Source organism: Peromyscus maniculatus, chromosome 10, assembly GCF_049852395.1.
Source record: "Peromyscus maniculatus bairdii isolate BWxNUB_F1_BW_parent chromosome 10, HU_Pman_BW_mat_3.1, whole genome shotgun sequence".
In the NCBI taxonomy this organism is placed as follows: domain Eukaryota; kingdom Metazoa; phylum Chordata; class Mammalia; order Rodentia; family Cricetidae; genus Peromyscus; species Peromyscus maniculatus.
The window spans coordinates 61,521,708-61,534,320 of NC_134861.1; the positions used below are offsets into that span (position 1 = coordinate 61,521,708).

Genomic DNA, 12,613 nt, shown 5'->3' on the forward strand with positions numbered 1-12,613 from the left:
TAAACCTTTCTCGAGTTGACTCAGGCACTTTGTCACACACTGGGAAGGGTAACTAATAAATGGCTAACGACAATCACAACCACCACCACCACCACCACCACCACCACAACAACAACAACAACCACAGGAGACGGCCTTTGCAAATGCAGAAATTTGCCTCACAGTTCCCAATAACGTCTGAACCAACCAGAGTCCTTGTGACTAGAGCAGCTGGTCAGATGGCATTCTCACTGCCCGTACAATGTTGGAAACGGACCAGCCTATCACTCCTGTGCTGTTGGACAACAACCCCCAGGATGGATGTTCTGGACGGTGTCCTTGTCCTGATGGAACCGCAAGATTCCCTTCCCCTTCTGAAAGATGTCATTGCCTCAGACAGAGAGGTTGAAAGGATAAACGCCACTGGTGGGTCGGCAGGCACAGCAGGAAAGTCACCGGCCAAAGTTAGCAGAGTTACAAAGAGCTTTATTAGAAAGAAACTAGGCCTGGAGGGACAGAAAGATGCAGGAGCAGAGCAGAGAGGGAACAGAAAGAGGAGCGCAGAGAGAGAACGTGGGGGTCCGTGTGTGGCTTTTTAAGGCGGAGATTGCGTCCCCCCCCCCCATGATGTAAGACGTTAGACAAGGAAGATTGAGAGCAGGATCCTAACAGAGGTTGCCCTCTAAGACCTGGATGTGGCTGTCCTTGGGGGCTCCCCACCAAGAAGGGGAGGCACGGGCAAGGCCTACTGAACGCAAGTGTGTAAGCCTTCAAAGCTCAGGGTGCAGCCTTGGAGAAATTTGCCAAGACATCAGTCAAGGTCATTGCAGCGGGAAACCCAGCCAACACCAACTGTCCAACGGCCTCCAAGTCAGCCCCACCGATCCCCAAGAGAGCTTCAGCTGCCTGACTCGCTTGGACCACAGCCGGGCAAAATCTCAGATTGCTCTAAAACACGGTGTAACCGCTGATGACGTACAGAACGCCGTCTTCTCGGGGAGAGCTTATCCACTCAGCGTCCAGATGCCAACCATGCTAAGGTGAAATTGCAAGGAAGGGAAGTCGGTGTGTGAAGCCCGAAAAGATGGCAGCTGGCTCAGGGGAGAGTCCATCACGCTTGTGCAACAGCTTGGTGCTGCCGTCATCAAGACCGGAAACTGTCCGGTGCCATGTCTGCAGCGAAAGCCGTCTCTGAGACATCTGCTTTGGAATCCCAGAGAATTCCAAATGGGCGTTACCTCTGATGGCAACTCCAAAGGTGTCCCTGAGGACCTCCTACGCTACTCATTCCCTGTCGCGATAAGTCCTGGGAGCTTGTTGAAGGCGCCCCCCACCCCCCAGTAATGATTTCTCGGGTGAGAAAATGGGCCTCACTGCAAAGGAACCGGAAGAAGAAAAAGAATCTGCTTTTGAATGTCTCTCCTCTGCGTGACTAGACCACCACGTTGAGACAATACATACCCCAAAGCTGGGGAATCGGAATGTTGCCTCTGAGCCTAGTACCAAACAGGAATAATGCTGTACTCAAATTGTGAACAGCAACGTCTTTTTAAATATTACACGCTTCGTGGTTCAGATCTGTGAAAGTCAATCATGCTGTGAGTGCTGTGCTCTAAATAAAAATATATTCAAGTGAGAAAACAGCCGCGGCATCGGCCACAGCGAAATGAGGGTGTGAAGGGAGGATTAGAGGAGGAAGATCCCGAGAAGCTGTCAATCCCACGGTGATGTCCCCAAGGCAGGGCCACACTATCCTCATCATCGGTGAAGATGAGGACTTCAGCATAAAGTCTGGTGACATGTTGATAGGAATGTAGTGGAAAGACAGGGTGGGGATGAGACAGCCCTCAGGTTCCGGCCGGTCTGGAGGCTGGATAATGGTGACTCCATTCGTGAAAATCGGGAACGTGGGGCAGGAGAAGATTGAGACTATGGTGAGTTAAATTGTGGCCATATCTAAAGTGCGGACATGGCGAGTAGAGTTATGTCGCCAGTGGTTGGCCTGCGGGAGTCGGAGTTTGGGGAAGACACTGGTTTCCGGCAGAGGAAGCCTGGGTCGAGCTGCTCTCCTCACAGATATCCAATAAACATTCTTTTGAGCCACTAATTAATGATTCCAGGGCACGGGAGAAACAGACCAGTGCCGCCTGAGTGTGGGTGCTCTTAGAGTGATGGGCTGATGGCAGCAGGAAAGTTCAAGCCAAATAACACTAATTTTATGGCTATAAATAAACCTGCCTCTGCAGTCGGGGTTCTTCAGTAACACAGAGAAGAGGAAACGTAGCCATGGAAACGGGAAAGAGGGCTCTGGAGAGGCCACATCATGCCCGCAGGGCGAGCATGCTAGCAAGTTCTAGCCAAGAGCAGCAGAGTGCTGGGTGGTCTGGCTGGCGGCAAAGATGCAAGGCTGATGTCTTGGGTTCAAGTGTGAGCTGGGTGTACATAATAGGTTGTCGGATGCACAGTGAATGAATGTTTATTGAGTGTTTTAGACACACGGTCCTGTTCAAGATCTTGATGTAAATCCCCGAATTCAGTCCTCAGAACTACCTCACCGTGTGTCTTTTATTATGAATCCCTTAGAGACAAGTGAACTGATCCTGGTAAAATGTGACAGTTCTGAGATCTGAACCCAGGGAGTATACATCCAGATTCCTCTCAGGGTCTCTTAACCACTGTTATTAGGTTCACTTCTAGGAGCCTCTCAAGATTGGTCCTTCAAGGAAACAGCGTGGAAATACCTGCCCCAACTCTTCTTAGAGCTGAGAGTCCCTGTCCCGGAGACTACAACAGAGAGCCTGAGCAGTGATGCCTTCTGCATCGGAGGTGACTGCTCATTCAAGTTAGCGTGACTGCTTTTATGGGCTCACAGGAAGAGATGCCGTGCTCCTGGCCCTGTCCTGTGGTGTGGACGGGTTACTTACAGCTCTCCGTGCCTGCTTCCTGCAACTGCCGAAACCCTAGACACTTCACATGGGCAGAAAGGTAATGCTGGAAAACTGCCCTTGCTGTCATGGAAGTCACCAAGAAAGAGTCACTAAGCACATGGCCCGGAAGCTGGCATTGGAGATTGAGGGAAGTGCATTCTAGGAAAAGGGAACTTAACTTCTGAACCGGCAGGAAATGATGTGTCCTCTACAAGACCAACACGACTTTCTCCTTAATTTATTAAGCAACTGCATTCTTCTAAGCAGTGTTTTCCCACTTACACAGTACACACAGAACCAGTAAAGTGAAATTTAAGATTTTTTTTAATGACTTCCCCTCAAATGATTAAGCATTGAGAGGAAGCCTCAAATTCTATCTGTTTAGTTAAAATCACAGCATGTGCTCATTGGATCTTAAGTGAATGAGAAACCGTAAAAGGCAGAGAGAAGATACTGCTTATCATAACTGTAGAAATAATGGTTAAAATTAGTTTTAAAAGTGCTATTGTCATTTGAAAATCATGCCGTCAATCCGTCACCTTGGGGCCAGCTCTTACAGTCTTCCCTTGGACACACGTCCCATCAGAACTACTAAGGGTTTCAGAGGCACGTACATAGGGAGGCTTAGGACTCAGTCCTAAGAAACCCAACATCGAGGGGCATGGACAAGGAAGATTTGCCTGAGAAGTTAGGAGGAAACCTGCAGAGATTTTTTTACTGCCATGGAAACCCAGAGAAATGGCCACACAAGGCCAGTTTCTAGCAGGTCCTCTTTGCAGGCTTATGAGGCCATTGCAAATACCCTGTGGCCAGGACCAGCCATTGCTCCTATGGTTCATTTGGAACAGAAATTCCTAAAGCAAGGACAGTGGCTTGAACAAGCTGGAGAAGCAGAAGGAACATTGTCACTGACATTTTCCAAGAGCCTTTGCAGGAAGGGTTGTCTTAGTTACTTTTCTATTGCTGTGAAGAGACGCCATGACCAAGCCAACGTGTAGAAGAAAGAATTAGACAGGACTCACAGTTCCAGAGGGTGGTAGAGTTCAGGACCATCATGGTAGAGAGCACAGCAGCAGGCATGGCATCGGAGCACTAGCTGAGCACTCACGTCTTGATCCACACGCACAAGGAAAAGAGAGAGAGAGAGAGAGAGATACTGGGAATGGCGGGAGTCTTTTGAAACCTCAAAGTCTCCTCCGACCCCCAGGGACACATCTCCTCCGACAAAGCCACTCTCCTAATCCTTCCCACGGGGTTCTATTAACTGGGGACAAAGTGTTCAAACATATGAGTCTATGGGGGCCATTCTCACTCAAACAACCTCAAGGATGTTGACCACCGAAGGGCTTGTTTGCAGACTGAATGCAGAAAAACTTCCGGTCAGGGAAACAGTGTGAGCTGAGATAGTGTATCTCCTGGGGGCTGGATGGGATGCGAGGGAGAGGATGGCTGCAAAGCCTTGTAAACAGAGGGCTAGTGGTCAGCACGGCTTTGCTGGCATTTGTGTTCAGCCCTTTGCAAGACATGCATTTACCAGGCAAATGGTTTGTGTAGTGTTTTTCACAATTTCCCACCCTAGAGCTGGTAAGAGGATGGCTCAGTGGGTAAAGGCCTTTACAGGGCAAGCCTGGAGACCCGAGTTCAATCCCTGGAATCCACTGTTGTGTAAGACAGTTTCCCAGGCTGATGCAACACACTCATGTAAGTCTGCTCACACCACAAAGGGAAACCGTGGCAGACCAAAGTACCAGCTAGTTTGGTGAACCAATGTCTTGGTGAGTCATGAGTGTTGACTGGGTTTATTTACAGGAGGTGTGGGTGAGGGTTACCTAAAGAGATGACTCCAAAAAGCAGCTGCATCACTGACAAGCTGCAAGCCTGGACACAGCATGCTTTGCAGCTAGCTTGACAGGTCGGAGAAATCCCTCTGCAGCTTGGCTGACCAGCATCTTCTCCCCAGCAGTTGTTTACTGCCCTATAAGGCTGGGGAGGGGGTGTTCTAGAATCTTCCAAGTTCCTACTTTACCTGTCATGTGACATTTCGTTTACCTCTGGAGTCTCATGAGCCTTCCTCTCTCTTCCCAAGGGAATATTTCAGTTCAGAGGAATCTGCTAAGCTACACCTACCTTAAAGCATGCACACTACACTACACTACACACCACACCACACCACACACACACACACACACACACACACACACACACACACACACACACACACCCCTAAATCCCACCCTAAAGGAGTGGTTGAGATTTAGTCCTCCAAAGCAGGGGAATAACTGCTCCTCTGAGGCTCTTCTGGAATATTCTGTTCAGTCAAACAGAATTGTACTTGGGTAGACATTGATCTGGCTGAGGATAAGGTAAGAGGAAGCAGGAATATTCTAGAAAATATATTGATTAGGACAAATAGGGTCCAACCTATTTCTCAGCTTAAATCAATTGATAGATTTCATTGTCATAAGCATATGATTATTAGCCAGAAATCCTAGATAAATGGATGAATTGCTGTAGATGTGATATTTCAAGCGATTATATGTCAAGCTGGTGTTTTAAAGCTGTTTCTTAGGTAGGCTTAAAACAGCAGATCTCACTGAGGACAGTTTTCTGTGCCCTGTGCAGAAATCTGCAGGGAGCGTACAGAGACACCTGGTGGCTGGCAAGGCAAAATACTTTGGCTTTGTCAGACCATCAGGAATTTGAAATTCCTCCTCAAATTTGGTGCGTTGGTTGAGAATTGCAGTCTTTGTTCCAATTCTTTTAGTAGGATTGCTGTTCTATATTTAAAACAAATAGACTTTTGATTCTGTTAGATGATTTCTAGAGTGTCCCAACTTTTTAAAAAGATCATTCATTGGGTGAGTTAGCCAGGTCTGTACTGAATTAAATCTTCCCGGGGTCAAGACAAGGGGGAGACAAGAGAGGTATTTGGCTTGAGTGAAAAATCTAAGGGGTGCAAAAAATATTAGTAATGAATAGAGATGATGGTGGTGGTGGTGATTGGTCTGGGTTTTTCTTTTTTTTTTTTTTCTTTTTTCTTTTCTTTTCTTTTCTTTTTTTTTTTTTTTTTTTTTTTTTTTTTTTTTTTTTGAGACAGGGTTTCTCTGTGTAGCTTTGTGCCTTTCCTGGAACTCACTTGGTAGGCCAGGCTGGCCTCAAACTCACAGCGATCCGCCTGGCTCTGCCTCCCAAGTGCTGGGATTAGAGATGGACCACCACACACAGCTTTGCATATAATTTTAGTGTAATTTCTCCTCCATCCTCACTCCTTTTTCCACAGTAGGATCTCATTATGTTACCCAGGCTGGTCTGGAATTTGTGTCCTCAACTAATCCTCCTGCCTCAGTCTCCCAGGTAGCTAGAGCTAACTGTGCCTGGTTTAATGCACTATTTTTAAAAGACAAATTGAATGTAACATTTCAGTATAAAAGATATCAGCAATTTTTTTACATGCATGAATGTCTTAGTTACTTGTCTATTGCCATGACAAAACACCATGACCAAAGCAACTTATAGAAGAAGAGTTTATGGGGCGGGGTTACAGTTCTAGAGAGCTAGAGTCCATGAGAGTACCGCGGCAGGCAGGCAGGCAGGCATGGCCCTGGAGCAGTAGCTGAGAGCTTACATCTTGGAGCAATAACCACAAGGCAGAGAGTGAGCTAATTGGGAATGGCATGGCCTTTTGAAACCTCAAAACCTGCCCCCCCCCCCCCCCCCGTGACACACCTACTCCAACACCACCACACCTCCTAATTCTTTGCAAATAGTTCCACCAACTGAGGATCAAGCATTCAAATGTATGAGCCTATGGGGGCCATGTTTATGCCCGGTGCTCAGGGAGGTCAGAAGAAGAGTCAGATCCCTTAGAACTGGATTTACAGATGGTTGCGAGCCACCAAGTGGGTGCTGGGAACTGAACCCTGGTCTTCTGCAGGGGCAGCCAATGCTCTTAACCGCTGAGCCATCTCTCCAGCCCTGAGATACCAACGTTTTAAACACAGAATCGGTATTTCTGATTTTCTCTTTCAGCTCAGGCACTGAGAAGAGTGCTACCGCTCAGAGGGTCCGGCCTCTGGCCTGCTTGGTCCACGTCAGCGGAGCCTTCCCCTTGCCCCACCACACAGTGGCCTTGCCCTTACTATAGCCTTTCTGGTCTCCTCTCCCTCATATCAGGTGTACACAGCCTGGATCAGTGGTAATGGCAGGAAAGACTGAATGGAGAACAGAATGCTACAAAGTAGCCCAAAAGTGAAAAAAAAAATCAGAATTAGGTCTCCCAGTTCTCCTGCTTATTTGCAGGACCCCACTCCCACATATCCCCAACGACACCCCTTCTTCCTGTCCCTTCTTCCCCAGAGGCTTCTGCCTAAGGGCTTGCTGTGATTTGAACAGGTTCCCACAGCTCATGGGTTGGAAATTTGATTCTCTCTATGTTGAACCACGTTGAGATGCACTTTATTTATCATTGTTGTCTGTATGATTTGGGGGAGGGACACAGACAGGCCATAGGGCGTCTGTGCAGGTTCGAGCGCTCTGTGGAGTCCGTTCGCTCCTTCCACCTTTACCTGGGCTCCAAGGCCAGTCCTCATGTCACCAGGCTTCCTTAGTGATCAGTTTACCCTCTGAGTGTCTCAATGGGTGTTAATGCTCCCGTGTGTGTGTGTGTGTGTGTGTGTGTGTGTGTGTGTGTGAGAGAGAGAGAGAGAGAGAGAGAGAGAGAGAGAGAGAGAGAGAGAGAGAGAGAGAGAGAGAAAGAGGAGACAACTTCAAGTGTTATTCCTCCTCCTTAGGCAGCATCTACCACTGTTTTTAAGTTTCTTAGTAGCCCAGAATTTTAGACTAGACTGACTGACCAAAAAAGTCCTATGGCTGTGGTGATATTGTGTTCCCCAAAATATTGTGCACCCTAATAAACTTATCTGGGATCAGAGAACAGAACAGCCGCTAGATAGACATAGAGGCCAGAAAATGGTGGCACACACACCTTTAATCCTAGCATTCCAGAGGCAGAGATCCGTCTGGATCTCTGTGAGTTCAAAGTCACACTGGAAACTGCCAGGCATGGTGACTTATGCCTTTAATCCCAGGAAGTGATGGCAGGAAGCAGAAAGGTATATAAGGCGTGAGGACCAGGAACTAGAGCCTGGTTAAGCTTTTAGGAGTTTGAGCAGCAGTTCAGGTGAGATTAATTCGGATGAAGACACAGAGGCTTCCAGTCTGAGGAAACGAGATCAGCTGAGGAGTTGGTGAGGTGAGGTTAGCTGTGGCTGGTTCTATTTCTCTGATCTTCCAGCATTCACCCCAATACCTGGTTTGTTTTTATTAATAAGACCTTCTAACAATTCCTGCTACATATGGCTCTGTCTCCTCAGGACCAAGATTACAAGTGCACACCACATCTGCTGGTCGTGTGTGTGTGTGTGTGTGTGTGTGTGTGTGTGTGTGTGTGTGTGTGTGTCTTTAACTGGGTTCTGGGGATCTTAGGTCCTCAAGCCTGGGAAGCAAGCTCTTTACCAATTGAACCACCTCCCAGGCCTGAAACTTACCTTTCAAATTCACATGTCAATGGTATCAGGAGGAGGGTCTTTGTGGTTAGATGAGGTCTTTTAGGGGGGAGTGGCAGGATTACTATCTTTACAAGAAGCGGAAAAGAGACGATCTAACACACTCCCGCTTTCTTGCCAGAAGACACCCTGTCATGCTGTAATACAGTAACAGGCCCAGAGATCGGCGCCATGCTTTTGGAATTCCCAGTCTCCAAAGCATGAGGAATGAATCAGCTCATGAATCAATCAGTCTCGGCTGCTCTACAGCAGCAGTACAAAATGGGCCAGGGAGATGGGCTGCTTCTTAGGGGTCTTATGGTTTCTATTGCTGTGAAGAGACACCGTGACCATGGCAACTCATAAAGAAAAGCACTTAATTGAGGCTTGACCACAATTTCAGAGGTTTAGTTCATTGTCATCATAGCAGGAAGCATGGCAGCGTGCAGGCAGGCATGGTGCTGGAGAAGGAGCTGAGAGTTCTAGATTGGGATCCGTAGGCAGCAGGAAGAGATGAGCATCCCTGGATCTGGCTTGGACTCTTGAAATCTTAAAGCCCACGCCCAGTGACACACTTCCTCCAATAAGACCACACCTACAGGGACACAGTTCCTATTCCTTCTAAGGAGTGCCACTCATTGATAACTAAGCATTCAAATATGAGCCTGTGGGGGCCATTCTTATTCAAATCACTGTAGCATGAATCTTAAAAGTTCTTATTAATAAAATCAAACCCGAGCCAGGTATTGGGGTGAACACTGGAAGATCAGAGAGACAGAACAAGCCACAGCTATCTCACCTTGCCAATTCCTCAGCTGGTCCTGTTTCCTCAAGTTGGAAGCCTCTGAGTCCTCATCCAGAATGAATCCCAGCTGAACTGTGTTGCTCCATAGCCTGAAAGCTTAACCAGTCAAATGCTTAACCAGCCAAATGCTTAACCAGGCCAAAATGCTGCTAGTTTCTGGTCCTCATGCCTTATATATCTTTCTGCTTTCTACCACCACTCCCTGGGATTAAAGCCTGGCTTTCTGGGATTAAAGGTGTGTGTCACCATGCCTGGCTGTTTCCAATGTGGCCTTGAACTCACAGAGAAGCAAAGGGATTTCTGTCTCTGGAATGCTAGGATTAAAGGCGTGTGCTATCACTGCCTAACTAGTGGCTTTTCTGTTCTCTGACCCCAGATAAGTTTATTAAGGTACACGATATTTTGGGGAACACAATACCACCACAAACCACCCCATCAAGGGATACACAGTTGAGAGAGGGGTTAGGAGCTAGTCACAAAATACCCTCGGAGGGGGTCAGTTTGGTTTGCCTGGCACTGTCTTGTGTTTCCTTAGTTCTCTTCCCCAGAATTAACATCTTTGAAGCAGGCTGGTCCTGTGAACGAGACAGGAGGGTCTGTCTCCTCCAGACACATCATCCACGCCCCCCCCCAACTCTTGCAATGTCCTCTGAGAAACGGTGATGGCAAACAGCGGAGAAATACCGTGTAACTGTGACCACACAGTCTGCTGTGAAAAGAGGAAGTATGGCCAGCGGGGTGAGAAAGGACTGGACGTTGAAGAACCGCTAACGAGGCAGCTAGAATGTTCCCAAGGAGAAGTGCTTCTCAGCCCACAGTGAGGAAAGACCCCAGACGGTACAGGACACCAGAGGTGCTCACCTTGCACAGCTCTATTCCCTTAGGGGACCTCGGGGTGAGCAGTGTGTCTTCTGACAAAGCACAGACATCGGAGCCTGCTGCAGGCCCCCAGATCATTCGCCTGGCTAGATCAGGTGCCCGGGATCATGTATCCACCGTTCTCCTGACCCAGAAACTGCCTGGCCCTTAGCACCTGCTGACATCCCTTCACGAGCCTGGCTTTTTCTTGGCAACTAAGTGGAGTTTTTACTGAGTCCTGGAGCCCGTGTGGCTTAGCAGGGGACGTCATATTAACTTTTGTCGACAGCTTGCCATATGCCAAGTATGTGCTTGGCAATTCATCTGTTTTCTCTTGAATCCTCACAATAATCCCTTTTAAGTGAATATTACGTCTCACTCTTGCAAATGTAAAAATGAGTCTCAGGAGTTATTACTCACACGATTAATAGATGATGGGCCTATGACTTGATCTTGGGCCACAGGACTTCTACTGTGTCCTATCGTTCTTTCTGCTCCATCAGGGTCAGCAGAGATATGAGGGGGATGCCTTTGGGTCCAATTCTGCACCAATGGTATTGGCCTTGGTGGGGTTCCGCTTGAGGTAGGACTATCTATGATGCACAGTTGCATACAGAAAGGTGAAATCTGTGTTCGTGTGGTCAAGGGAGTTTGCCTGACACAGGTTAAAATATAACACAGCAATATGCTGAGTGTAAGGCTAAATAACACCCCAGTGTAAGTGAGAAAAGAAGGGGGATGAGGAGGAGAAGAGGAAAGGAAGAGGAAGATAAGGAGGAGGAGGAGGAGATGTCCTTCGGTAATCTTATAGATAATAAGAAAGATATTGACTGTTTTTTCATCTGTTCTCCCAATTTTTGACTCCTTGGCTCCCTTTTCTTATTCTACACATGACTTACTTGTACAATCCATACATGTATGATCAGTATAGAACATGATGTGGTCACTTCTGTCCTGGGACTTAATTTCTAGTAGGGAGACAGATGGTAAGCAAGTACATAAATGTGGCACACGCTTCGGCTGCTCTTGGGTGTGAGGGGAAAAGAAAACCAGGAGAATAGAGGAAAAGGGGGCTGGGCTGCTGTTCAGTACAGGGACCTCGGGAAGGCGCTTCTCCCATGGTGGCCTAGCAGCTGACCCAAGACGGCAGGGAGGGAGCCAAGAGGGTACGGCTAATGATACCCTTGACAGACGAGACAGGAGAGCCAAAGCCTGGAACAGGAGTGGTGTGGAGTGTCTGTGGGGCATCGAGGAGACCGTCGGGATGAGCGGAGTAGGTGAGGGACAGTGTTGCAGGAGGTGTATGGGTTAGGGCTCCGCTCTCAGATGAAAATCCGCGGAGGTAGCTCAGTGGACAGTGGAGGATCAGAACTGTGGGGACAGCGTGGCCGGTAGAGGCAGGCGTGGAGGGGCTGGTGGGAGTTAGGGGACAATGGCTGGAACCCGGCTGTGTGGGAAGAGCGTGAGAGGTGGCTGGGCTCTAGACGTGTTACAGGACAGCGAGCACCTGCTGACGATTGGATGTGAGTGTTGGGTGTTGAACTGTGTACCCACAGATGCATATTTGAAGTCCTGACAGTCCCCCCAAATATGACTATATTAGAGACTGTCTTTAAAGAGGGAATTAAGGTTAAATGAAGGTGTGGTGGCATGCACCCGTGATCCCAACATTCGGGAGGTAGAGGCAGAAGATTAAGAGTGAGCTATCCTCAGCTATGGCAGAGACCAGCCTGGGCTATTTGAGACTCAGTATAAGATTTAAAAAAGATACTTTAAAGTGGGGGAGCAAAGATGTCTGAGCCAGGCAGGAGGGCAGAGGTCAGAGGTCAGACATTTCAAACCCAAACTGCTTAGTGTCCCTAGAAGAAGTGATTATGATCCAGACACACACAGGAGGAAGGCTGTGGGGATGCAGGGAGAAGACACCATCTCTAAATCGAAGAGAGAGAGGGATACATCAGAATAAACTATCCATGCTGACATTTACAAAAAAATTAACATGTAAGGGTATTTTTGCCTGTGCACAATGTGTGTGCCTGCTGCCCGAGAGGGACAGAGCTGAGGAATCTTTGGAACTGGAGTTACAGACGATTGTTAGCTGCCGTGTGGGGGCTGGGAGTCAAACCCAGGTCCCCTGCAAGAGCAGGAAGTGCCCTTAACCACTGAGCCATCTCCCCAGCATCGCCCCCTTCCAACTTGACCATAAACCTCTAGCTCCATAAATTCAGTTTTGAATAGGTCTGCTGTCTATAGTATTTATATAGTATATAGTGCATGGTTATAGTATATAATATTCAGTATACGGTATATAGTATGTAGCATATAGTATATAGTGTATAGCATATAGTATATAGCACACAGTATATAGTATGTAGTATATAGTGTATGGTTATAGTATCTAGTATTCAGTATACAGTATATAGTATATAGTGTATAGCGTATAGTATATAGCATATAGCACACAGTATATAGTATGTAGTATATAGTATATAGTGTCAGCA

At 47.6% G+C, this 12,613-nt stretch overlaps 1 pseudogene; it reads left to right on the forward strand.

Moving 5' to 3' along the window:
* The first annotated feature begins 241 nt into the window (after nucleotides 1-241).
* Nucleotides 242-1,758, forward strand: LOC102919967 (malate dehydrogenase, cytoplasmic pseudogene; annotated as a pseudogene).
* Nucleotides 1,759-12,613: the final 10,855 nt, after the last annotated feature.